Here is a 25,232-nt window from a genome sequence, read left to right on the forward strand (position 1 = left end):
CCAGTTATTCCCAGAAACCTGGCCCCCAATGTGTTCAGTAGTCATCAGTGTTGCTTTGTTTGTTGTTGTTTTTTACCAGCGATATGGTGAGTAAAATGCTATGAAAAGCCTATGTGCCCTAGTCTTTGCTTTCAGAGGATTTTAAGTTTCTAAAAACTAAAACAAAATCACCAACATAGGAAGTCCCAAGTATTAAAGGTTATGAGACTGGTTATAGACTATTCAACTCTAGAGACTTGTTAAATATTTCAGAAATACCTGAAAGCACAGAAATCTGTCATGCCAACCGGAGTCTACTCAAGGGCTAAGGGCAAATCTGACTCATCAATATCATATTTTCATGCTCCAAAGCAAAAAAGACACCATCAAGAAACTGAAAAGACAACCCACAGAATGGAATAAAATATTTGCAAATCATATATCTGGTAAAGAACATTATCCAGAATATATAAAGGCCTCTTCCAACTCAATAATAAAAATAACCCCCCAAATGTTTTGTTTATTTATTGAGAGAGAGAAAGAGTAAGTGTGTGAGCATGAGCAGGAGAGGGAGCAGAGAGAGAGGAAGGGAGAGAATCCTAAGCACTGTCCAACAAGGTACTTGATCTCATAAACCATAAGATCTTGACTTAAGCCGAAATCAGGAGTTGGAAGCTTAACCAACTGAGCCACCAGAGGTCCTAGTAACCCGAATTTTTAAGTGGGCAAAGGAACTGAATAGCTATTTCTCCAACGAAGATATATAAATGGCCAATAAATGCATAAAAAGATGCTCAACATCATTAGCCATGAGGAAAATGCAAATCAAAACCATAGTTGAGATATCACTTCACACCCACTAGGATGGCTATAATCAAAAAGACAGACAATAACAAGTGTTGGTGAGATGTGGAGAGACTGGAACCCTCTTCCACTGCTGGTGGGAATGTAAATATGTACAGCCACTTTGACAAATAGGTAGGCACTTCCTCAAAATGTTAAATACAGAGTTATTATGTGATCCAGCAATTTCCCTCCTAGATATACAAATACATAGAAGAAATGAAAACATATCTCCATACAAAAACTTGTACACAAATGTTCATAGTAGCATTATCTGCTATCTATCAAAATAGCCCTAAGCGAGACTGCTGAATAGATAAAGAAAATAGAGTATATCTGTAAAACAGAACCTTTGGCCATAAAAAGGAATGCAGTAGTCATGCAGGCTACAACACAGACAAAACTTTGAGACATTATGTTAAGTGAAAGAAGGCAGTCACAAAAGACCACGTATTATATGATTCTATTCATATGAAATATCCTGAATAACAAATCTACAGAGACAGAAAAGTAGACTAGCAGTTTCCTAGGGCGAGGGGGGGGCTGGAGAAAAGTGAGGAGTCACTGCTGTGAGCAGAGGATTTCTTTGGGGGATGATAAAAATGTTCTAACACTGATTGTAGTAACGGTTGTACAACTCTTTAGAATGCACTAAAACCAGTGAATAGTACACTTTAAATGAATGAAGATGTATGGTATGTGAATTATATAATAAACCTGTTAAAAAAAAAAAAAAAAAGAACAGACCCAACCGAGAGCAATAACTTTGTCATTGTAGTCTCCTACCCAAGGGCCTAGCACACAGTAGGTACTTAATAAATGTTGGTTAAATAAAATAGAAAGGTTGAGTCTTTCACCAAAGATTTCATTAAAGGAATTCATCACTGCATTCAAGTGACTTCAGCAAGACAGTCCCGGTCTAGAAGAGACAGGATTCCCTCTGTAGCACCTTCTCCCAGCCCAGGACACCCTGTATGCATTAGGCTTACAGTCTCAGTCTAAAGTTTCTTCTAAACCTGGATTCTGTGTTTTGCTAGTGAATATAAAAAGCCAACAAGGGGCACCTAGTAAGTAGTTCAGTCGGTTGAGCAGTCCAGCCTGCAACTCTTGATTTTAGCGGAGGTCATGATCCCAGGGTTGTGGCATCGACCCCCGTGTCAGGCTACATGCTCAGCATGGACAGACTGGTTAAGATTCATTCTCTCTCTCTCCCTCTGTCATTCCCTCCTCCCTCACACTCGCTACTCTCTCTTAAAAAAAAAAAGCCAACAAATATTCAAATATTTCTGAAAGCACATAATGTGAGCTCCCAGTCAGGCGCCATGAGGAATGGAAGTCTAGGATATGGGTCCCTCTCTAGCAGCCTGGTCAGAGACAGAATTAGCACTCATGAAATAAGCAGAGACTTCAGGGCAGTGGACACTGCAGATAAATCAGAATACAAAGACAGTAAAAGCCTTTGATATTCTAGGATATTCTTCTAGGGTCCCCCACATAAATTACTGCAAACCACTATCGTGCCTTGTCCGTTTGGCCTTCCCCATCCCACAATCCAAATTAATTCCTTCCCCTACAGCATTCTGCTTACCGCCACCTTTTATCACAGTACACTGTGCCTGTATCTGGCTCTCCCCACCATGCAATTCGTTCCTTGTTGGTAAGGACAATGTTAATAATTTATGTTTCCTTAAAAACCATTAGCACCAAGTCCTGCATACAGTAAGTGAATAATTCATATTTGTCAACTTTTAAGTATTCACTTCACAAAAACTATCATAAACGTCTTTTCTTATTTCTTAAACCCATTAGTCAGCCAATATGCCATTGGCAACAGAGCTGCCAAACAGCCTAAAAGTGGAATCCTTACACTGTTACCACAACTCACACATGATCTACAAGCACCCACACGATGTGGTCCACGCCCACCTTTCCAGAACTCCCACCTTCTTCCTTCTTATCATTATGCTTCAGTCCAACGGCCTGTTTTCTCCTCAAGCCTGCAAACCCCTTGCAGCCCTAAACTGTTCACTCTGCCCCAGGCCCTCCTCCACTTCCCTGTCACTACCAGTCAGTGCTTACCTAACCGAACATTTTCCCTGGGAGGCCACACCTACCTCCCCACTCCAGCCCGGAGTAAGTACTCGGTCCCACACTTTCTCTGGACCCTGCACTGGTCCCACCTGCGGGCCCTTCCTATTCTTGGGTATCTCTGTGACTGCTTCTGTGTCTGTCCTCCCCACTAAGCTGTGAGCTCCATGCAAGTAGTGTTAACTCACTAAGGTAGTGTGCTAGTAAATGCTTAACTACCTATTCTCCAAAATCATGTTCATGTCTTTAAAGATATATTTACACACACATATTTACACTTATTATAAACTTTACTGATAGAAAAATGTGTAGCATACAAGAGTAATAAAATATATAGAATAATAAATATATACTAATATATAATAATAAAGTATGTAGTAATAACATATATAATACTCTTTACTGTAAATTCCATATAGCCAACTGATCCTCATAGAATGCTGTCATAGATTTTTGTCTAACTCATTTCTACTGCCAACTCATGGATTCAATTGACAAATAAGTGAGTAGATATTTTCATTTACTTCAAGGAGTAAAACAAAACTAGAACAAGGAAGATGTATATCAAACAAGGTATGAGCAACTTCTTTGCTGAACTGGGCCACAGCTTTCAAGTACTAGACGAATATTTCCTTACTATTCCTAATTCACAATATAATGGATAAGGACACAGCACTAAGTTCAAACTGCAAATGTTAACATTTTCTCCATCACTCTCTCAGACAGCAGACAAAATAATAAATCAGGCCCTGATCAGTATTGTTGTTGGTTTCCATGGTATAAATACTCTCATCATGGCCAATTTCAAGCTATGAACTTGACATCTCTGCGCACACAGAGCTGGGAGGAGATGCACCACAGCTTACTATTACACAGTATCTCCACCATATGGATATAAGATACACAAGGCAAAGTTTATGCTAAAATAATGAGGTACTGAAGAACTTTGAGTATTTACTACCCTTGTTTTTAATATAATTTATTCAATTGTAAGTATATAGAATTAATCTTTAATGATGGTTGTACTGATCAACCAACCTGCAGAATTCCTGAAAATTTAACAAGGTAAGGCAGGCCATGATTCACAATTGTACTCCCAGTGTTTAGTACACAAAAGGTGCTCTGGTGTTGTTTGTGAAAACAAAGCATTATCTTGTAGCTACTTTGCTCCTAAAAGTCTGCTCTTCCAAAGGGAATCAAGACTTTCCAAAACAAGACTTTACTGTATCTGGGAATTTTAACTGCTAGAGAGAACAGCACAATCTTCCATGGAACACATTATCTTTCAAAGGGCGGGGTGTCTTTTAATACTTAGTGTAACTTCAAACTAGGACATTTTTGATAAATTCTTCCTGAGATATTTCTTCCACAAAAACAGGCACTGGGAAGTTGATGTAAAATCCTTCAACAGTCTGATTTGGCTTAGCTCCCTGGGTGGCATTATTCACAGGGTGTTCCTTAAAGCTCATGAGTTCTGGCTCCCACTCTGGAAAAAACAGAGCCCAACAAGTATCTCTAGGCCCCAGAGGGTACTGGGCTGGTGCTGAGAACTGCTGGGAGCTTACTCACCCACTGCCTGGGTCTCTTCTAGCTCAGTTTGGGTCCTCGTAATGCTATTTCTTTAGATATTCCTGTCTCTACCTTCCCTTTACGTTTCCTTCTCTGCTCTTCACACCTCTGCTTGGTTCTCTGTAGATTGCTTCACCAAGGCTGACTTTGGTCCCTGGCTTCTCATCATTCTCCCCACTCAATACCAATTGTCTTTGTCACTAATGACTTCTAGATCTACATCGGACCGACCGTCTGAATGCTCAGCCTAAAGGACTTCCCCCAGTTATCAGCAACTGCAGTGTCCTTCAGATCACACTGTGTATCTCTATGCCTTTGACAATACAAGCCTGTCTCGGCTGCTCCTCTAAGAATGCAGCAGATAGACTCTACCGCATCAGCCAGGATTTGATGGACCTTTATCTTCTGTACTCTGTAATATGAACAAAGGGGGCACTGAGGTTTCATTTTCCCAAGCATAAAATAAAGGTGAATTTGCTTTTTCAGATTATGCATGCTCTCCTCCCCAGACAACAACACTGTTACATAGGAGACCTCCTTTCCCCTTGTCATCTTTGTCCTCTCCCGAGCACTAGCATACCCAAGACTCACTAAACATCTGTCAGTCTATCCATTTTCCCATTTCTGGTCATCAATCTACCTTCAATACCCTCCAATGGAAATTATCCCAAACTTCCTGCCCATGGGCCCACTTGGCCTCCAGCCCATCTTCCTCAAGTAATTTTCACACATTGCCACTTCCCTATTTAAGAATCTAAGGCTCCCTATCAAAATCTAAGCGAATATTTCTCTTTCTAGGAGATAAACACTGAAGATTTAGGGGTCAAGGAATGCAGTATCTCTAATTCATATGGAGAGAAAAAAAATATATGAAAAGCAAATGGAGCAAAATGAAAAAAATTGGTGATTCTGGGTAAACAAAGAGTTCCTTATACTATTCTTGCACTTTTCTAAAATCGTATCAAAATCAAGTTACAAAAAACACCCTACTACTCTCATTTTAGCATCAAAGTTCTTGCTAACAGCCCCTTCTTACTAACCAGTCCAGCGTGCTGGTGATGGTCACTTCTTTATCTAGGATCTTGTTTTCGTCCCCCTCTCTGCACCTAGACTCAGGATTTCCCCTGCTCCTCCCTAACAACCGGCTTCCTTCACTGACTCACTTCTTCCAGGGGTGCTGAGGAAGGAAAAGAACTAGCATTTACGGACCATCTGCTACTCTCCAGGCCAGTATCATGCTTGGCACTTACTACATATTATTTCACCTAATTCTGCTAACAACTCCGCAAAGGAAGCAAGAGCTTGAGCCTTGGAGAGATTAAGACCCTGGTCCAAGATGATACAGTAAAGAGCTGGACTGGGAACCCAGGTCAGCCTCTGCCATCCACAGTGCGGACCCACACCTCACGGCTCCCCTTTCCAGACCAACTCGTCCACAGCCTCTTCATTCGCTCAACGTGTACTTACTGTCTGCTTTGTGCCAGGGTTTGTTCTAAATACTAGGGATACATCAGAGGACAAAACAGATAAAACCCCATGGCCTCATGCAGCTTCCATTTGACAATAAAAACTGCATTTATCAAACACCCATGTAGCACTTACTCCATGGCAGGTGTTAGGCTAAGCATTTAATAAACATTAATTCATTTGATCCTCATAAAAATCCTATGAATTGGGTATTGTTCTTAGAAATGAGGAAACTGAGACTAAAGGGGTTACAGAATCTACCCAAGTTCACATAAGCATTAAGTGGTGAGGCCAACACTTACACCCAGGCAGTCCTGCTCCAAAGCCCAGACCATATGCCTCTCAATAAACAGAAGTAAAACATGCTAGAGGGTGGGAAGTGCTCTGGAAAAAAGGAAAAAGTAAAGTAGGACAGAAAGAATTAAGAATTTGGAATACAGGGGGACACACTGAAATTTTAGACTGAATTTTAGAATGAGTAGCGTTCCTAGAGAAGGTAACATTCAAGCAAAGGCCTACAGAGGCGGAGCAGGTCAGCCATGTACCACCGTAGGGGAGACTTGTTCAGGGGGACTGAACAGTGTGTGGAAAGGCAGGGTGTGCCGGGACGTCCAAGGAGCAGTAAGGCAGCCAGAGAAGCTAGAGCACAGGGAGCAAGGGGAATAGTAACCACTGGCTTTTGAGCAGCAGAATACATGGTTTATACTCGAATCTCTGTATTTGCCTGGTGTTCACGAACTGCTTTTATTATTGATCTTGACACCCAAAATGAACTATGAACTCTTAAGAACAGAGCCTGTCGCTTCTATTCTTTGTTCATCCCTAGTACTTTTAAGTTAATGTTTACTGAATCCGTCTGCCTTGCCTTTGTATATTCCCTGAACTGCACAGAACACAAGCCGATCCAGTGAGGGCGGCTTCTGACGTCTCTGACGTCAGTCCTCTTACACTAGCGGTGAGCAGTAACCTGTGTTAAGCGTGCTCCTATGAAAATGTCAGTATGTACACGGTACTCGTGGTTTGTTTCCAAGCACACCTGCAAATGGTATACTCAAATTTTATCTACAGTATGTCCCTTTAAATGGCTGATGGCCAACATTCGCCTACTTTACAAATGGCAAAAGTGTGACACACAACCATTAAGTGATTCACCTGAGCTCACTGAACAGTAGCAGCTGAGTCAAGGCTTTCTCAGGTGGACTGGGAGCTCAGAGAAGGCACCTTTATCCTCTTTGTGACCCACCCCCACCTCAAGGCACAGGGCCTTGCAGATCTAAGACACTGAGGACTCTCGACTTGGATTTCAGATGTCCTCAGTCACAAGAATGGTCTCTCTGAGGGTCAGTCATGACTGAACACGGTGAAGGGTCCCCATCACATCCACAGTGGCAAAGATCAAGCATTTAGTTAAGTCACATAGAACTTAGATCAACGGAATGAGTCACTCAAGTTACAAAAGCCTTCCCTTTATTCCTTTCTCATCAGGAGCAGAATTTCCAGATTCCTTTTCCCATAGTTCCCAAGGAACTAAACAAGCTATTACTACTTACTCATAAGGAATTAAAGAGTATGCATCAGATATTCCCCTATTTCTGGTTTCAGTCTCTAAAACTATCAAAAAAAGAAAATCCCTTTTTGCTCTGACTTAGAAAAGGTAGTATAGCTTTTCCTCCCACTTTATTTTCAAAATATGTTACTCCAATTTAATTCCATTTTATTTTCCAGATCAGGCCTGGTACAAAATCCACCTCAGAAGAACCACTTTCCATAGCCCAAGGAGCAAGGAAGGAGAGGAAAGCCAGAAGAATGTACGTGCGCGTAACTGTGAGGTCTTGGAGGCTCTGGCTGCTGTCCTCCATTTAGGAGACTAACTTTCTCAAGAAGGCATCAGGAAATGGTAGGTGCTATGTCAAAGTAAACTGTAGTGCCTGTCCTCTGGCAGCTTAGAAGCTCAAGATAACCAGTGATGCTTCAGCCCTGGGGCTGCTTCTCCTTTTGGAGCAACCCAGTGGTCAGCCCAAGCACGGGTCCTAGAGAGCTGCGACTGCTGGGAGTGTGGGTCCTGAAAACAAGAAGGTTGGGAGGGAACAGCAGCATGATTATTTACTGACGGCAGACAATCTACGAGTAACAGCTTTGGGAGGTGTGCTAGGTTCAAAAACAACGATGAGTGTATCAGTGTTAAGTTTCCTGCCATTGATCACCATCCTGTCTTGATAAATCCATGCTGCAGTATTTACGGGTAAAAAGGGACACAATGTCACCAACTTTTAAATGGGTCAGAAAAAAATGGGAAGAGAGCAGGGAGAGAATAAGTTTTAATTCAATAGATCTAGATAACAGACACAAGGGAGCTGCTCTTGCAATGTCTCTGTAAACTTGAAATTATATAAAAACAGTTATCCAACAAATGAACTTTACTTGGGCCCCAAGAAACAGGTGGGCATGCTGTCCCAGTTAGAGCAGGAGCCACCTCCCACCTACAGCGCCCAGAGGCTGAGGCACCAAAGGTGGCTCAGACACAGTGAGGGTCAGAGGGAGACGACTGGGACGATTAACAATGCTGACAGAAGTCTGGGAGCACATATGGCATCTGCCATCTCTCAGCTCTTCTCCAGAATCAAGTCCTACTCTCAGGACATGGAAAATACGCTCCCAAAAGGGGCCTGGGAAGGCACCAAACTTGAAGCTTCAGCATCCTCTGGGGCTCTTCTCTCTCCGTATCGCTTCTATCTAATCAAAATGTCTCTGGCGTGGAGTCCCTTCCACTCTGTTTCCACTGCCAACAACCTGTTCCAGGTGCTTGTCATGTCACACCTGAATTATTATCAGGATGGGCAAACCACGATTTGTGGGCCAAATCTAATCTGCAAGCAAAGGGTTTTACAGTTTCAAATGGCTTGCGGAAAGAAAATACAAAGACTATTCTGAGACATGTGAGAAATGTATGAAATTCAAACTTGGAGGGCCACAAATAAGACCTTTGTTGGCACAGAGCCATGCCCCTCTGTTTGCAATGGTCTCTGGTCACTTTCCTGCTCCAAGCAGCTGCACAGCTGCAGCAGAGACCACACAGCCCACTGAAACCTAAAATGTGTATTTCTGGCCCTTTATAGAAATACTACTACTGTCGCTCTGGGTTCCAACACCTCTGATGAGCTTCCTGTTGCCTATAAACTTCATACTGTGCTACGGCATCCATCAGGCCAGGTAAATAAACTTGTTTTTAGTGAGAAAAGCCCAGGAAGCCCATGTCTTTGTTCATGCTGTGCTTTGCTTTTTATTTCATTTTATTTTATTTTCTCTGCCTTTTAGAAAGGGGTGGCTGGGTGGCTCAGTCGGTTGGGGTTCCAATTGGTTCAGGTTATGATATCGCTGCTTGTGGGTTCGAGCCCCACCTTGGGCTCTGTGTTGACAGCTCAGAGCCTGGAGCCTGCTTCAGATTCTGTGTCTCCCTCTCTCTGCCCCTCCCCCTCTCATGCTGTCTCTCTATATCAAAAATAAATAAAACGTTAAAAAAAAAAAAAAAGAAAGCTCTTCTTGCCTTCAGCTGCTGGGCCCTCCTTTCAAGACTCTGGGAGCTCTACCTGGTTCCCTTTCCTCAGCTCCCACAGGACCCTATACTTACCCTCATCGCACCTCTTACCACTCTACACTGAAATCATCTATTTGTGTGTCCGCTCCCCAGCTGCAGTGAGATTCCAGAGGGCAAGGAACACGTCTTACTCATCTCCCAACACCAAGACAGACTGTGGCATGGCAATCCCCAAACACCGAGGTCAACTCCCAACTCTCACCCAGCGAGGCTGGCCTTCTCAGTGCCGCGAATGCCTCCTCAATCTTAACAGTGACCTGGGACATAGTCTACAGGCCCGCGGGAGTCAATGTGGACCAGGGTTCGAACCCCAGGCAGCTCCCACTCGCGTGCTGTGTGCCCTTAGACAAAATACTTACATCTCTGAGTCCTCCTCTGTAAAGCAGAGGTATTACAGTATCTCCTAACCTGCAGAGTTGACAATGCATATAGAGCATCTAAACCAGTTTTGGTATATAATAAATTCTCAAATGGTAATACAGTTGACCCTTGACCAAGGACGACTTAGGGTGCTGACCCCCAGGCAGTTCGAAATCTGCATCTAACTTCTGACTCCCCAGTAAGGGCCAACTGTCGACCAGAAGCCTTACAGATAACTTAGACAGTGGATTAGCACATATTTTGTATGTGTATGCACTATGACTATATTCTTATAATAAAGTAAGCCAAAGAAAATGTTACTTAACAAACCATAAGGAAAATACATTTACAGTACCATGTTTTACTTATCAAAAAAAGCCTCATAAGTGGACCCACATAGTTCAAACCTGTGTTGTTCAAGGATCAACTGTAGTTGATATTATCCTTGTTTCTTCCAGACACTAGAGTCACCTGTCCGTGCCACTTTGGAATTTCATTGCTTTCCTTTCTTCTTTACCCAATTGTTTTTTACACTCATACTGTATCTTCTGAAGCAGATGCATTAGTTATGAACAGGGTAAGGTCATTTATTTCTATGAACCTGTGCCCTGCCCTAATACCCAGTACAATGCAACATGTGGAGGAAGGGCCCAATAGATGACAAATTAATGAACAAATTATTCCAGGAATGCTGGGAGCCATTTCTGAAGTTAGGCGGGTTTGCAACGTAGAGGCCTCCTGCCTCCTGCCATCAGATGGCAACCGATGTCTCTACCCCGACTCAACCCCTACTCAATATCTACTTGAGCACCAACCCCCAAGGTGCCTGGCTGACTGATATCAGGAGTGACTTGCCTTCTTATGGCTAAAAATATGGAATTGTACCTTATGAAAAAACTTATGACAGGAGTTTCTTCATTTGTGTTTATGGGAGCAAATATTACATTTCCTGAGAAACCTGTTTTTTCTTCCCCTCTAGAAAACAGGCTATTGACCCCTGCGCCCAAAGACCTAACTTTTGCCTTTGCTATGCTAAAAACATTGCCTGGTATTTGAATGCTAAAGATCCCTTCCTTTCCCCATGTGATAAGCATCTAGTCACCTACATCAATCACTATTGATAAAGATTATGCATGAGTCTTCACCTATATCAATCACTATTGATAAAGATTATGCATGAGTCTTCCACCAATCTATGTTCAGGGAAATTTTTACATACCAAAGAATTTGTCATCAGGAATCACTGTCTAAGGCAACTGCCACTTCTGTTTTGTACCCCCATACATTTCTCCAATAAATAAAGCTGACTCTCTGGTGAGTGCAGAGATGCCTGCTTGCAGTGCAGAGATGCCTGCCTGCTGATCAGAAAGAACCTCGTGGCTCTCTCATTTTCCTTCCCCTTTCACTGATTCTCATCACTTTCGTGTCTACACAGTTGCTAATAAGAAAAAGAATGTGAAAGAGAGAGAGAGAGAGAGAGGGAGAAAGAAAGAAAGAAAGAAAGAAAGAAAGAAAGAAAGAAAGAAAGAAAGAAAGAAAGAAAGAGCGAGCTGCAGAGCTAGGGATAAGGCCGAAGTAATACGGCAGAGAGAAGTTGTTGAAGGCCGGGGGCATTTGAGGGTACCTTTATATTAAACATGGACCTACACATACTCGGTTGCTGGAAGAGAAGAAACCTGATGTCTCAGTAGTCTTCTCCAAGTTTCATAAGCAACAGTCAATAATATATAGTACTAGCTACTACTTAGGGTGCTCAGTGGGTACCTGGCAGAATACTGAATGCTTACAACTATACAAAGTAAACAGGATTGCTATGCCATTGCACAGATGAAGAAACTCAAGGAGGTTAAAAAACACAAAGTCACATACCCTAGTAAACTGGTGCAGAACAGTCTAGTTCCAGTGTTCACGTTCTTAACCACTACACATTTTGGTGTTTTTAAAAAATTCTTTTTAATGTTATTTTTTAAAGAGAGAGAGAGAGAGAGAGCGAGCGAGCATGGGCAGGGGAGGGGCAGAGAGAGAGAGGGAGACACAGAATCTGAAGCAGGCTCCAGGCTCCGCAATGGCAGCACAGAGCCTGGTGCGGGGCTCAAACTCACAAACCATGAGATCATGAGCTAAGCCAAAGTTGGACGCTCAACTGACTAAGCCACCCAGGTGCCCCACATTTTTTTTTTAATCTAACTTAGCTTCAATATTCACCAGCTGAGAGGTATCAATCAGGGAGGTCATCTCATGTGACTGAGCCTCACGTCTCCCAACCTGTTAAGTGGGCACCATATACTTAACTGTTGTTAAGGATTAAAGGAGATGATGTCACAAGTGTATTTATAAAGTAGAATCCTACTATATATTAGTTCCTTTCCCACCTGTCCCAAACTTCAGTATAAATAAGTTTTTTACCCAACACCTTGGCCTGCTTTAGTCTACTAGCAGGGAACAATCTATATGCTTCACTCTGGGATTTTCTTATCTTTCTACCTACACCCAAACGTTCGCGCCTCATGAAAGCCTACAAAAATAACCCGAGACAAGCATGAAAGGAAACTGTCCATGAAGCCAAGTGAGGTACCACAGAGATGGTCCAGATGAATCTGGCATGCAAATGAGCAAAAGCAGGCCAGTTGAGCATAACTGGGATGCACACCGACTGACAGCCGGGACAGCGGCTGGTTGTCTGCCACACCAACAAGCCTGGATGATAGGCTTGGGAGCCCGTAAAGGCAGAGCCCAGCAACATCTGTGACTCTGAGGCTGCATGTGCACTGGGGGAGGGAGAAAGCCAAGCAGGTAAAGTGACTTGCAGTCAGTTCCACCAATGGTGGCAGATCAGACTGCCTGAAAAAGTTGTATACAGAAAAGTAAAATTTTAAATTCCTAGAGAGAATTCTGTTGCAAAATTCCTTTACTGTGATGAATTAAATCTAAAGCCAAGAAATATAGACACAGACTATTATATTTTGGAGGTCAATCCAATTTCCATACATCAAGTTTGCTTAAAGCAAGGGATACCTTTAAACTGGAGTCATGACTCTTTGCTGGAGTCATGGGTCATGAACAGAGAAAACTTTTCTTTCTTTCTTTTTCTAATGTTTTATTTATTTTTGAGAGAGAGAGAGAGAGAGGGAGGGAGGCAGGGAGAGAGAGACAGTGCGAGCAGGGGAGGGTCAGAGACAGATGGAGATACAGAACCCAAAGCAGGCTCCAGGCTCTGAGCTAGCTGTCAGCACAGAGCCTGCCTTGGAGCTTGAACCCATGAACCGTGAGATCATGACCTGAGCCGAAGCCAGAGGGTCAACTGACTGAGCCATCCAGGCGCCCCCAGAGAGAGCTTTTCATTAGCAGCATGTGAAAAAGTGCTAAAGGTTATCACCAACTAAGTCAACTCAATTTCCAGGAGAGATAAGTAATTTCTACTTGAATGGAGCTGATTATAGTGATCCAAAGGTCTTATAAAAGATTATAAGCACAAGCAAAAACTGTATCTAAGCATAACAAGCAATATAAAGCCCCATTAGGCCTTTTCCACAATATATCAGTTTCCAAATATAGCATATGACAAAGAGATACTTAAGGAAGATAGAGGGGTGGGATGGCTGACAGATACCAACCACCACGAGGCTACCACTGGGTGCCCAGGTCACTGCTGGCACAGTAATGTGATCCCAGAGTTAGGAAGGAGTCATAGTGGCAACATGGTCTGACCTAATTCTCAAAACATTGGTAAAGCAGCTTTGATGCCCAGGACTGCTCCTTCCCCTGCTAGAACACCTAGAAAGGGCCCAGCCCAGCAGCATGCCCCTCCTAGCAAGGGAGAACTCGTACATCCAAGCAAGTCACCAAGTGACTATGCAAGCACAAGCTCCCCGAGGCCAACAACTCCAGAGCAGTGACAGGCCTAAGGGTAGCCTGCAGGAAAGGGAGGTGGCCCCAGGGAGGTGCTGCAAAGAGACCCTCTGTTTGCTAAAACACAAACATTCCAGAAACAACAACCACAGCGGGTAGGTAAATTTCAGACATTCTCAATCTTAAGTGGATGAAACTAACAAAACTGAATCAAGAAGGAATATTTTGCCAGTAAACATAAATTTTCTTACTACTCCATGTTCAGGGCTCCCTGGCCAGTTAAGTGACTTATCCCAGCACACTATGGTTTTCTGCATTTGTGTCTGCCTGTCCTAGAAATATGGTGACCTCTGGCAGGCGGACATTGTTTTAATACCTGGCACCGGCATTCTTAGATAGTAGCTACTCGATCAATGAGTACTGAAACCAAGTCCCAATGTGTAACCTAAAACTCTTAGGTTCTCAAACTTCTTGGTTCCCTGGCTCCCTTAAGGTGATTGAGGTCCATGGGCTTCTTTGTGCTCCACCCAGTTCACTGAAGCTAGATGCACAGTGTACAATAAATCCTAGGGGCTGATTCATGCTGCCAACTCATGAACTTCTTCTGCCCAACACTGTCTTTTTCTTCCCCATTTTCTCTTCCTTTTGTTGCCTCAGCATTTCACCTTATAACGAGGTGATTTAGAGTCATCCAGCCTCTACAACTTACTGGGTTTATGGACCTTACCCTCTCTGGAACAGTTTCCTATGGTAAAATAAGAGTGACAGTACTTACCTTAAGACTAGAAATGATGTGTGCATATTAAAGCAGTTGACACAGTATCTGGTCCATAGTAACACTCAGTAAATAACAGCTGTTACCACATAATTGCCCAAAGGACTCACTTGCCTAAAGATACTTAAAATGCCAAAGGCAGAAAGTTGATTGTTTATTCCCCTTCCTCTGCAAGTCTGGTTTTGAAAAAAAACCTGTTTTGGAAACATATCGACACATGTCCTTGTCACTGGTCACAATATTTCCCTTTTCCTTTTTCATAGGGAAATAAATAATGACTCTGACCAGTTATGACCAGACTTGGTAAAAAGTTCTATTCCAAACATGGTTAGGACCCCAGACTAACTTATTTGAATAAGTAAGTAAATAAAATTAAAATTATCCATAAAGTAGTTGAGCTACGGCAAGGAAAGGGTGTGCTCAAGTTCGAGGCCTTGGGAATCAGTAACCCATGCCAAGCAAAAAGGTAGAGAAGGGAAAGGAAAGGGTTCCTCATCTTTTCTGGGAGCAGAACAGCCATCAATATTCTTTACAGATACCATGATCCATCCCCTAAGTCCCTGAAAACTCTTACACTGCCCCAGGCATCCCTTCTTGGAAGTCCATCTGGGCCTGTGTTCTCTAATCCTTCAATATTACCTTCTCTGATTCTGCCCCAATTTTAAAGGAATAAGTCAGTGAACCTAAATGCATCTCTCCTGTTGCATTTCAGAGCAGTAACTTAAAAGTAACGAGGGGGTTAAATATGAAAATGAAGGGGAGGCTGGAAGAGAGGAAAGGTGACCCTCAGGATGGAGAAAACCTTTAGGTGCAAGTCTACTCAAGTCAGGTGCCCTTAAATGGTCCATGAGAGCACAAGTCTGGAACCAAATGCCTAAATCTGAAGTCTGTCTCTACCACTTTCTAACTGAGGCACTGAGTAAGTCGCTGCTCCCCGTGCTTTGGCTTCCTCATGTATAAAGCAAGAATCATTAACAGTATCTATCCTCCCAGGCTGTTGTGAGGACTGAATGAGTTCATCCATGTGGAGCCTGATACACAGTCAATGGTCTCCCAGTGTCTGCTGTTTACCACTGCTAATGTCACATTATCGTCATGATACTACCTACCTTCCTGGGTTCTTCTCCTTTTCCACTCACAAACCCAACAATTCTCAATCACAAGGCAGCCTTGGTGGTAGAGGTGGTTGAAATGGGGGAAAGATGGGGAGGAGTGCAGTTGACTATACAAGTCAGTGTTTTATAACCTGGGAGCAGTCTGAGCTGAAGGTTTATTGGGGTAACCCAGAGGGACTACAGCATCTCAGAGTAAATACTACAGCATCTCAGAGTAAATACTGCCTACTCTTTATTTTTTATCTATATATTTATTTAGTTTTTTGAAGGTAGAGATACAGACAGACAGAGTGTGAGCAGGGGAAGTGACAGAGAGAGAGGGAGACACAGAATCTGAGGCAGTGCCCAGGCTCCAAGCTTTCAGCACAGAGCCAAGATGCGGGGTTCAAACCCACAAACCGTGAGACCATGACCTGAAGTCAGCCGCTTAATGGACTGAGCCACCCAGGTGCCCCAAGTATTGGCTACCCTTAATGTTCCTTTTGGATCACTCTGCTCCTCCTCTCTTCCTAAGCTCCGACACTAACATAGGAAAGACTTCCCCAAACTCAAGGCTCCCCCATACTTTACTTAAATGAACAACAGAAGAGAAGCAGGGCAGGAGAGAGGACAAGGCTGGGATTAAACTCTCACTTTGCCTTTTAGTTATTATTTATTTTAAAGTAGAAAAGAAGTCAATAAAAGCTACTAGTTAACCACCGGCTGTCACTCTCCTTCCAGAGTTAACCAAACCAGACTCTTCACTGCATATACAATATACAAAACAAAGGATAGACCTCTGTAGACCTGTCTAATGCAGAAACATGCCTTTCCTGGTTTTCATTCACATAGGAAGACACGCTCGCTTCTCCCTCCTGTGATAGAGCCGGCCCTGCAAGAGGGATGCAGGTAGACAGCTCTTACCACAGAACTTAATACTCAGCAGAAGCTCCTGACCTTCCGCTTCTCAGCAAGGTGCAGACCAACAGTCCCACTTCTCCTCCCTCTGTAATCTGATTACCATCACTGTCCTTTTCTGGGTAAGTGGTGGCAATTTTCTCTCCTCTGGGAACTTCTGATTCGCCAATGAGGAAAAGTCAATGAATTTCAGGGCTTGGGGTGATAAGCTTTCCTGCCCTCCCTCCCCAGTTTCTTGATGACTATAAACCCTCAGAGCCAAGCTAAAGCCCACACCAAGAAAACAGTAAGCCCTGTACAGCTGAGCCCACAGGAGAAGGGATATCCTATTCACTGGTGTATCCCAAGCATCTTGAAGCCTGACACCCTCCATGATTCCACCCAATTCTACAGAATCAGAGCTGAATTCTGAAAAGTGTAACCAAAGATGGGGGAGGGGTGGAATAGAAGGAAGGGGAAGTCCACAAAGAATTTAGGTAAATTTCCAAACAATATCCCCACCATTCCCACAATTTACTGCATTGTTTGAGGAAGCTAAAGACTGAAAAGGAATCAGATTTTCGACTTTGCCATCTAAAGTAGAAACTGAGAGCCTTACTTACTATGCAGATTTTAGCCCAGTCCTGCCGTGCCTCCTGGTTTACAATTTCAACCCACAGCTAAAGTAAAAAAGCCTGGGTACTAAAGACATCCCCTGTGTTAGAATATCACAAATTTCCTGTCAACAAACCACCTTGATTCTCTCTTTCCCTATTCTCCCCTTTTGGTCTTATTAAATACTTCATACTCTCCAAATATTGATGCTTTTTCAGCTCTGATTATGTTTACTAAAGTAATGACCCTCCACCTGCCTAGAGGAATACTTGTGGTACAAGAAAAGTCCACGATGTGAAAACTTTACTTCAATGAAAAACAAAGGCCCAGTACAATCACAGATCATCAGGCCCAGGGAGGCACCAGCAATAGGAGTTAGGGACTCTGACGTCTGCTCCTTAGTCACCACTAAAGCATGGGAGTTAAGAGCACACACTTTGAAATCGGACAGCCCAAGTCTGAGTGCCAGCCCTGCTTTCTGTCACTCCTTTGACCTAGGGTCTTATGAAACCCTAGTTCGTTATAAAACTGGGGATAGTAATAAGTCCTACCCTGTATACTGTTGTGAGGAATAAATGAGGTAATATACATAGAGCACCTAGCAACAGGCTCCTTACTTAAGCACTCAAGAAACATCAACTATCCGTAGCTGTCTAGTAATCAGAAAAGCACAACGACCTGGTATATTTAAGTCCTTCAAAAAAAAAAAGGGGGGGAGGGTTCCCCTACAGAAGTAGCAATGAAATGTAATATAAAAGGAAAACTAAATTCAAGTCCAGTGCAGGCACCAACTTACTTGCACCTGAGAGCAAATTATGTCACCTCCACTTTTTCATCTATAAAGTGGGAATAATAAACTGTACCAAACTCTAAACAGCTCAGAGACAAGTAAGAATCCATGAAAGCTGAGGGACACCTGGGTGGCTCAGTTGGTTAAGCATCCAACTTTGGCTCAGGTCACGATCTCATGAGTTTGAGCCCCGCATTGAGTTCTGTGGGGACAGCTCAGAGCCTGGAGTCTGTTTCAGATTCTGTGTCTCCCCCGCTCTCTGTCCCTCCCCCGCTCATGCTCTCTCTCCTTCAAAAATAAACATTTTTTAAAAAGGCAATTAAAAAGTTTTTACTTCTACAAAGAAAAAGCAATAAGTGAATGCAGAGTATGATTATTAAAATGTCACACCCTATATTATTGGGCATAAACGAGTGACATTTCTTTCTCTTTAAAGAACATCAGGTTTGATAGTCTTTTAATCTGCTCACATGGAGTCTGCTAAAGCAGGAAGAAGTAAAAGGCGGCTCCTTGCAAAGCCCACCAAATCCAAGCCTGTGCCCCTGTCAGGAGAAATTAAAAAAGGTTTTTAGTTTCCCTTGGACATGTTAAACTAACAATAACCAAATTCCTTATCTGTAGGATGACTACTCAAAAGACCCAAGAAAGGGTCAATTCTGACTATTTCCTCTTCTATGCTGAGTGCTTTAAAAATGTAACATGTCAGCCGGGAAGAACTCAATTTTTTCCTTGTTTGATTTTCAGTTTTAGGTCCAGAAGTTGAGTTTCATTTTTAACCTACTATAAAAATTTTGGTGTTAGAGTTAGAGGTTAAGGTGGGAAGGGATAGTGGCTAATTTTCCTAACTTAAGAAGGAAGCATGCAAAACTGCATCCGATTCATCAACCACATGTCTGTCTCCCAAACCCAAAGAGAAAAAAAAAATTTTACCTACTTTTATTAATCATCTACTATGTGCCAGGCACTGAAATAAGTATATATATTAGTCCAAAGCCCATTTTCTCTCTCACATCTACAAACATCATGGAACAGTCCTCACTGAATGGGAACCAACCCAAGTGGGAGGAAAAAAATCACAATCTGACAGACAAGTTCTAGACATTTCAAAAGTTAGTGTGAACACACGAAGGAGTCTTGGATAGGAACAGGTCCCAGTTCCTAAAGATTCTTTGCAAGAAGAATACTCAAACCATGTTTTTCCTAATTCTGGAATTAACTGAAGCTATTCAACATACTATCCAAAAAGTTTAAGAATTTTTAAAAATGGAACAGAAGAAGCACCCACGTGAGGGCTAAAACAACCTGAGCCAAATTACTGACCCAAAAGTACATTTAACAACCAAACACAGAATTTATAGCATCCTCTTAAAGGCTCTTTACAGATGTGCTCGCAAGAGAAAGCAACCACAATGAATTGGCATCTATGCAGCCAGGTAATGAGAGGGCAAAGCCTTCCTGCTGGCAGCAGCAATTCAAAGTGAGATATCATTCTCACTATAAAACCCAACTCATTCTCACCCTTGGGGTACAAGCCATCATCCTAAATGACTGTCTACACAGCCAACTGTCAGATGGGACCAGATACACACTGATGTTCTGATGTGTAAATGCCATTCCACCTACAACCCCCTTAAAAAGAAAAAAGTAATAAGCCTTAAAAAGGACACTTCACAACTACTGACCTCTGCATTAAAGCACTTTGTTAACTATAAATGTCTGTGTTAAACAGCAACGTTAAAAGAACATAATTGTGTTCTGTATTCTTGGAAAAGCTCTCCCTGAATCAAGATTCTGGAGAAAAATCAACCAAGATATAGGGTCACTATGCGCTAGTTAGAGGCCTTGCCTGAGTGGCCCTACAAACAACTGTGATGACTAGTTTACCACCTAAGCCTGAACCTGCAAAGCTAAGGCTATCAGCTATGTCTGGCTTTCTGCTAACAGAACGCGAGCCTCTGATCTGTGTATAGGGCCCCTTAGGGTGATTTTTAAACTAGGAATTTTCAGGGTATCACACAGATCTCCAATAACGCTATCACCTTGTAAGGCAGTTAGGCAAGGGGGGGGGTAGCTCACAGATAAGTGACGTATGTGGCTGCCATCATCTCAACCAGTCCAACACTACCGTAAGAAGATAAAAGGGAAAAGCACTTCATGGTTCTCTCGTGGCCACCTGACCATAGCGACTCAGCAACCCACACTCGTTCCCCTGCTGAACTCCCGATCAAGGGTATCAGGACAGGATCTACCCTCGGGAGGCAGGCACTTGCCCAGCCACGGTGCGACAGAGGAGCCCCATACCTCAGCTCCAGTGAAAAGCCAACGGCCCAGGGGCTGAATTGGAGCGGCAGGGCGGTGCACACCCCATCCCTAAGCCTCCGGACCCCGGTAAAGATAAGAGAACTTCGCCCCCGCCCCCAAAGCTTCCCCCAGAAGGCTCATTCCAAATCACTCTCCCTCCCACTCACAAATCGCTAGAAGCCTCCCGCTTCCCTGACTTTCTCCAGTGCCAGCCTCCCCTGGAACTTTGGGGAACCCGCGCGGCCGCACTTGACCGAACATCCAACTCCTGGAGGTCAAGGACAGGCGCCGGGAGGGCCTGGGAAGCGCGAGGAGGGGCTTCCTCGTCCGTCCGCCGCCCCGCTAGGTAAAGGACTCGAAGAGGCCGCCAGAAGGAGGCGCCAAGCGCCCATGGCGGGTCCCGAGCCGTCCCGGCTGCCCAGGGGAGGCAGGTCTTAGCCACAGGTCGGGTCGCCGCGGTAGCCTGCTCTAGAGCCGCCCTCGGGGGGCCCGGAAACCCTGCGCTCAGGGCGCGGGTGAGATGCGGACCCCACGAAACGGTTGGGGCCGGTCTGGGTGCCGAAGCCCAGTGCTCACCTCCGCCTCATGCTGGTGCGTCCCCAGGCGCCGGCGTCCCCTGGCCGGCCAGGGTCGCCGAGCCCCGCTCTGGGCCCGCAGCCCTGCAGCCCCAGCGCGCCAGCCGCAGAGTCCGCGCGGGCAACAGCAGCTGGAGCAGCTAAAGCGGCGGCGCCGGTGCCTGGGCGGGCACATGGGAGGGCGGGGGCTGCGGCCCTCGAGCCCAGACCATAGGATCCAGCCTCGGGGGCGACAGATCTAAGTGCGCCTCTGAAAATGACACGTGGTTCCCGACATTAGAGTTGCTATTGCTACCGACAGGCTCAGATTTTGCCAGAATCTCATGGCTATATGCAAAAGGTAAAGAAACGAGCTGTCCCCACTCCCTTCCTTCTCTCAACCTCCCCTCATGGTCCATATGGTACATTCCTCAAAGCCACGCCAAGTGAGAGAGGGAGGATTTGATTGGTTGGGAATCTTGGAAGGGCGCAAGGAGCCACACAAAATGGCCAATGGAAAAACACGGTGGGCATATCAAACCTGCCAGATGGGGAGAAGAAAGGATGCGTTTAAAGGGAACTTGTTTGTTGCCCTCAGAAGCCACGACAAAACAAAACCAGAACCTTCTTACTAACCCTGGTGAGACCGGAAACAAAGAAATTAGGGGCTCCTCAAATGTTTGAGTTAGACAGCTAAAAGAAAATACGTTGAGAATTGAACCAGACATACGTGTGTCCACCTCAGTGTCCTCATCTAATCCAATGGCAACATTGGACTAGAAGTGATCTCCATACAATCCTTTGCATGGAATTCTCAATGTTTACATATATTCTTCAATATTTGGCATGCTCCACCATCTTAAGGAACTTTGACTTTCTGACACCAAATCCTTTGTACAGAAAATATAAACCCCATCTTTTGTGAAGACAAACTCAATATAGGTTGTCCCTCCTCTCTTAAAGCATTCTTCTTATGTGTGGAAAACACCCCAACTCTCTATTACCCCCAGGATCTCATAATTTCTACTGTTGCAAGAGTCATCTCTTCTTCTTCCTTCTCTCTTCCTCCACAGTATCAAAGTTTCAATTAATAATTAATTCACCTGTTGAACTGTCCAGAGTCCCTGCCACAGCTCACTAAAGTCTTTATCAGTGTTGCTGAAGTGCTATCTGAAGTCTCTGGCATGCCATTCAACTATACATGGCCAATTATGCTTTTGGTCACACTACATGTCAAATTCAAGACTTTGGAAATATCCCTTGGGGGCCTAGTCTGCTCTATTTTAGAGCTGTATTTAGGCAGCTAGGCCTACATTTTGGCCACCAAACTTCAGACCAACTCCCCCTTCATGTTTGAGAACTTTTTGACCTTCCATTATCTGCTCACCCTACGTCCACTCAACCTTCTTCCAAATTATAAGAGGTGTTTAGGATATTTTTCTAATAGCTCCACTCTACGCACCACCACCCTCAACTCATCCTCCAATTATTTCTCCATGAAACCTTCCCAAGTTGACTGATAGAAGCTGCTAGCTTATAGAGCTCCCATTTCTATTCTGTGCTACCATGATCCTTTCTGCCCCAATATGCAATATTTTCTTTTTTTTTTAATGACACTATGGTTTTCTTAATTTTTTTTAACATTAATTTGTTTTTGAGAGAGGGAAACAGAGTGCAAGCAGAGGAGGGGCAGAGAGAGAAAGACATAGAATCTGAAGCAGGCTCCAGGATCTGCCCTATCAGTGCAGAGCCCCAAGCGGGGCTCAAACACTCCAACCATGAGATCATGACCTGAGCCAAGTCAGACGCTTAACTGACTGAGCCGCCCAGGTGTCCCTCCAATATCCAATTTTTATTGACATAATTACCTCTCTCATTCATTTATAACAGCTTACATTCATTGAATGCTTACTATGTGCTAAGGACTGTTGGGAAGTGCTCTGCATATATCATTTCATTTCACCATCACATCAAATCTATGAAGTGCTATTATTATTCCTGTTTTGTGGAGCGAAAGTGAGTCTTAGGCTTATTTGCCCAAATGCACACAACGGAGGTCTAACTGTAGTTTCTACCTTCACAGCCCCACAGCGCAATATTATCTCCTACTTTTTTTTAAGTTTAACATGTTTTGTCAGGGGAGGGTGTGAGTGGGGGAAGGGCAGAGAGAAGGAGAGAGAAAATCCCAAGCAGGCTTAGCAATTTCAGCTCAGAGCTACAGAGCTTGATGTGACACTAGAATTCATGAACCCTGAGACCAGGACCTGAGCTAAAATCAAGAGTTGGAGACTTAACCGACAGAGCCACTCAGGTGTCCCCATCTCCTACTTCTTAAGAATCGACTTCATTCTGTACAAGAGATATGTCATATGCTTATATCATTTTTTACATTTCTATGCCTATGATATCATTTAAGCCTCAAAACAATCATGTCAGGAAGGTTAGAGACAGTTTGTTTGCAGTGAGGAAGAACACTACAGTTCAGAAAAGCTGACCAGTTTGGCTATGGTAACAAGGCTGGTAAATAATGAAGTCTGGTTTTCCAAGTTGTCCATCTTTCCCATTGAAATCCCTGCTTCCTGAGTCAACACAATCTTTTCTTTTTTTCTTTTTAAATTTTTTTTATGTCTTTATTTTATTTTGAGAGAGAGAGAGAGAGAGAGAGACAAAGAGTGAGCGGGGGAGGGTCAGAGAGAGAAGGAGACAAAGAATCTGAAGCAGGCTCCAAGCTCAGAGCAGTCAGCACAGAGCCCAATGCAGGGCTTGAACCCTCGGACTGTGAGATCATGACCTGAGCCAAAGTCGGCCACTTAACCAACTGAGCCACCCAGGCGCCCCCACAACCTCTTCATATATAACAAGTAAAGAACAATTATAAGCAACACAGGAACAAGTGACAGCAAACCCAAACCATGAAATCCAGGGAGCATCGTACCAGTGCTTACCATGGGCAGAAAACAAGTCAAGGAGGGCTTCTACAAAGAGTGAAAAGCACTATGTATTTCTTTCTACTGACGTTTATATTGTGTCTCTGAGACTATGTCTTTGACACATCTGGCAAATTCAATAGTAAATGGCAACAAAAGTGTTCTCCCTCCCCCCACTGCCTAGAGCACCTGGAGATAGAGCCAGCACCATACCTATGAGGAAGGAATCTCTATGTGCTGGGCTGACAGATTCAGGGACATTTCCAAATTGCTGTTTAGTAAAATATCCTGCTCCACTGACACTTGTAACATAGACCTGAAAACAGAAGCTGGGCTAATAATTTCATTCTTTTTAAGCTGCTGATATCCTCCCAGGGGTGGACACACTGGCAGAATGATGTGGGAGCCAGGAAACTTTTAATATTGATTAAGAAGCCTGAATGGTAATTCTGAAGCCAATACTTCTGGGTTGCTCATTGCCTGGTCCACAACTAGTCAGTCCAGATAATTTTTACTCCCATTGCTCTTCAGTCTTTTCTTATCTCCACAGAACTCTCAAATGCACTTATCTAAGTGCTTTATTTATGCACTCTTAACATTTAGTGGGCACCTACTATTGGACCAAAGTTCCGTCAGATTGTGTGGGGTTATCCTGATGGATCACACATGAAGTGTATCAAGTGGAGAAGGTGATAAGCATCAGATCCACTTGGTTAGGAATGGATCATCCTGAACTCCTGAAAAAGTGTGTGACAGGATTCCATTCACAGTCTAATTGCAAGCTCATGTTGGAATCCCCATCCTCTAGAATAAAATGAGGACCACAGGACTGAATTCTGGGAGAGGGCGGGGTGGGGGGGAAGGTGTGCATATATATTGGGAAGGAAGGCGGAGAAATGTAGGGTACCCAGAAATAACTAGACATGTATGAAACAGTAGGGGGAATAATATCAATCCATAATTTGGACATTCGAAGAATTGTGGTATATTCTGTCTTACTTTTTATTTTTAATAGTTTATTGTCAAATTGGTTTTCATATAACACCCAGTGCTCCTCCCCACAAGTGCCCTCCTCCATGACGATCACTCCCTCCCCTCTCCCCCTCCCTCTTCAGCCCACAGTTCATTTTCAGTATTCAATAGTCTCTCATGATTTGCGTCCCTCTCTCTCCCCACCTCTCTTTCCCCCCTTTCCCTCCCCATGGTCCTCTGTTAGGTTTGTCCTGTTAGACCTATGAGTGCAAACATATGGTATCTGTCCTTCTCCGCCTGACTCCACTTAGCATGAATTCTGTCTTACTTTTAAGAAAATATTATTTTTCTGATTTCAAAAGTAATATATGTTCATTGTTTAAAAAATTTTAATACAGAAAAGTACAAAATGTTAAAATTACCCATTACCTTGAACAGCATATCACTGTTACTATTTAATGTCTTTTCCTATATTTTCTTTGTGTGTGTGTCTTCTTTTTTTTGTATGTGTCTTTTTTTTTTTAAGTTTATTTATTTATTTTGGGAAAGAGAGAGAG

At 43.5% G+C, this 25,232-nt stretch overlaps 1 protein-coding gene across 3 annotated transcripts in view; it reads right to left on the minus strand.

Moving 5' to 3' along the window:
- Window positions 1–25,232, minus strand: part of MICAL3 (microtubule associated monooxygenase, calponin and LIM domain containing 3) — a 215,421-nt gene that overhangs the window by 177,062 nt on the left and 13,127 nt on the right. For 2 of the 3 annotated variants that reach the window (XM_029953117.1, XM_029953116.1), the window contains exon 1: window positions 20,799–20,917. The exons of the other annotated variant lie outside the window; for it this stretch is intronic. The gene's annotated coding sequence lies outside the window, so the exon portion shown is untranslated. Of the gene's footprint in view, window positions 1–20,798; window positions 20,918–25,232 lie in introns of those variants that run through there. 3 annotated transcript variants of the gene reach the window in all.

The sequence above is a fragment of the Suricata suricatta genome, chromosome 10 (genome assembly GCF_006229205.1).
Source record: "Suricata suricatta isolate VVHF042 chromosome 10, meerkat_22Aug2017_6uvM2_HiC, whole genome shotgun sequence".
Classification (NCBI taxonomy): domain Eukaryota; kingdom Metazoa; phylum Chordata; class Mammalia; order Carnivora; family Herpestidae; genus Suricata; species Suricata suricatta.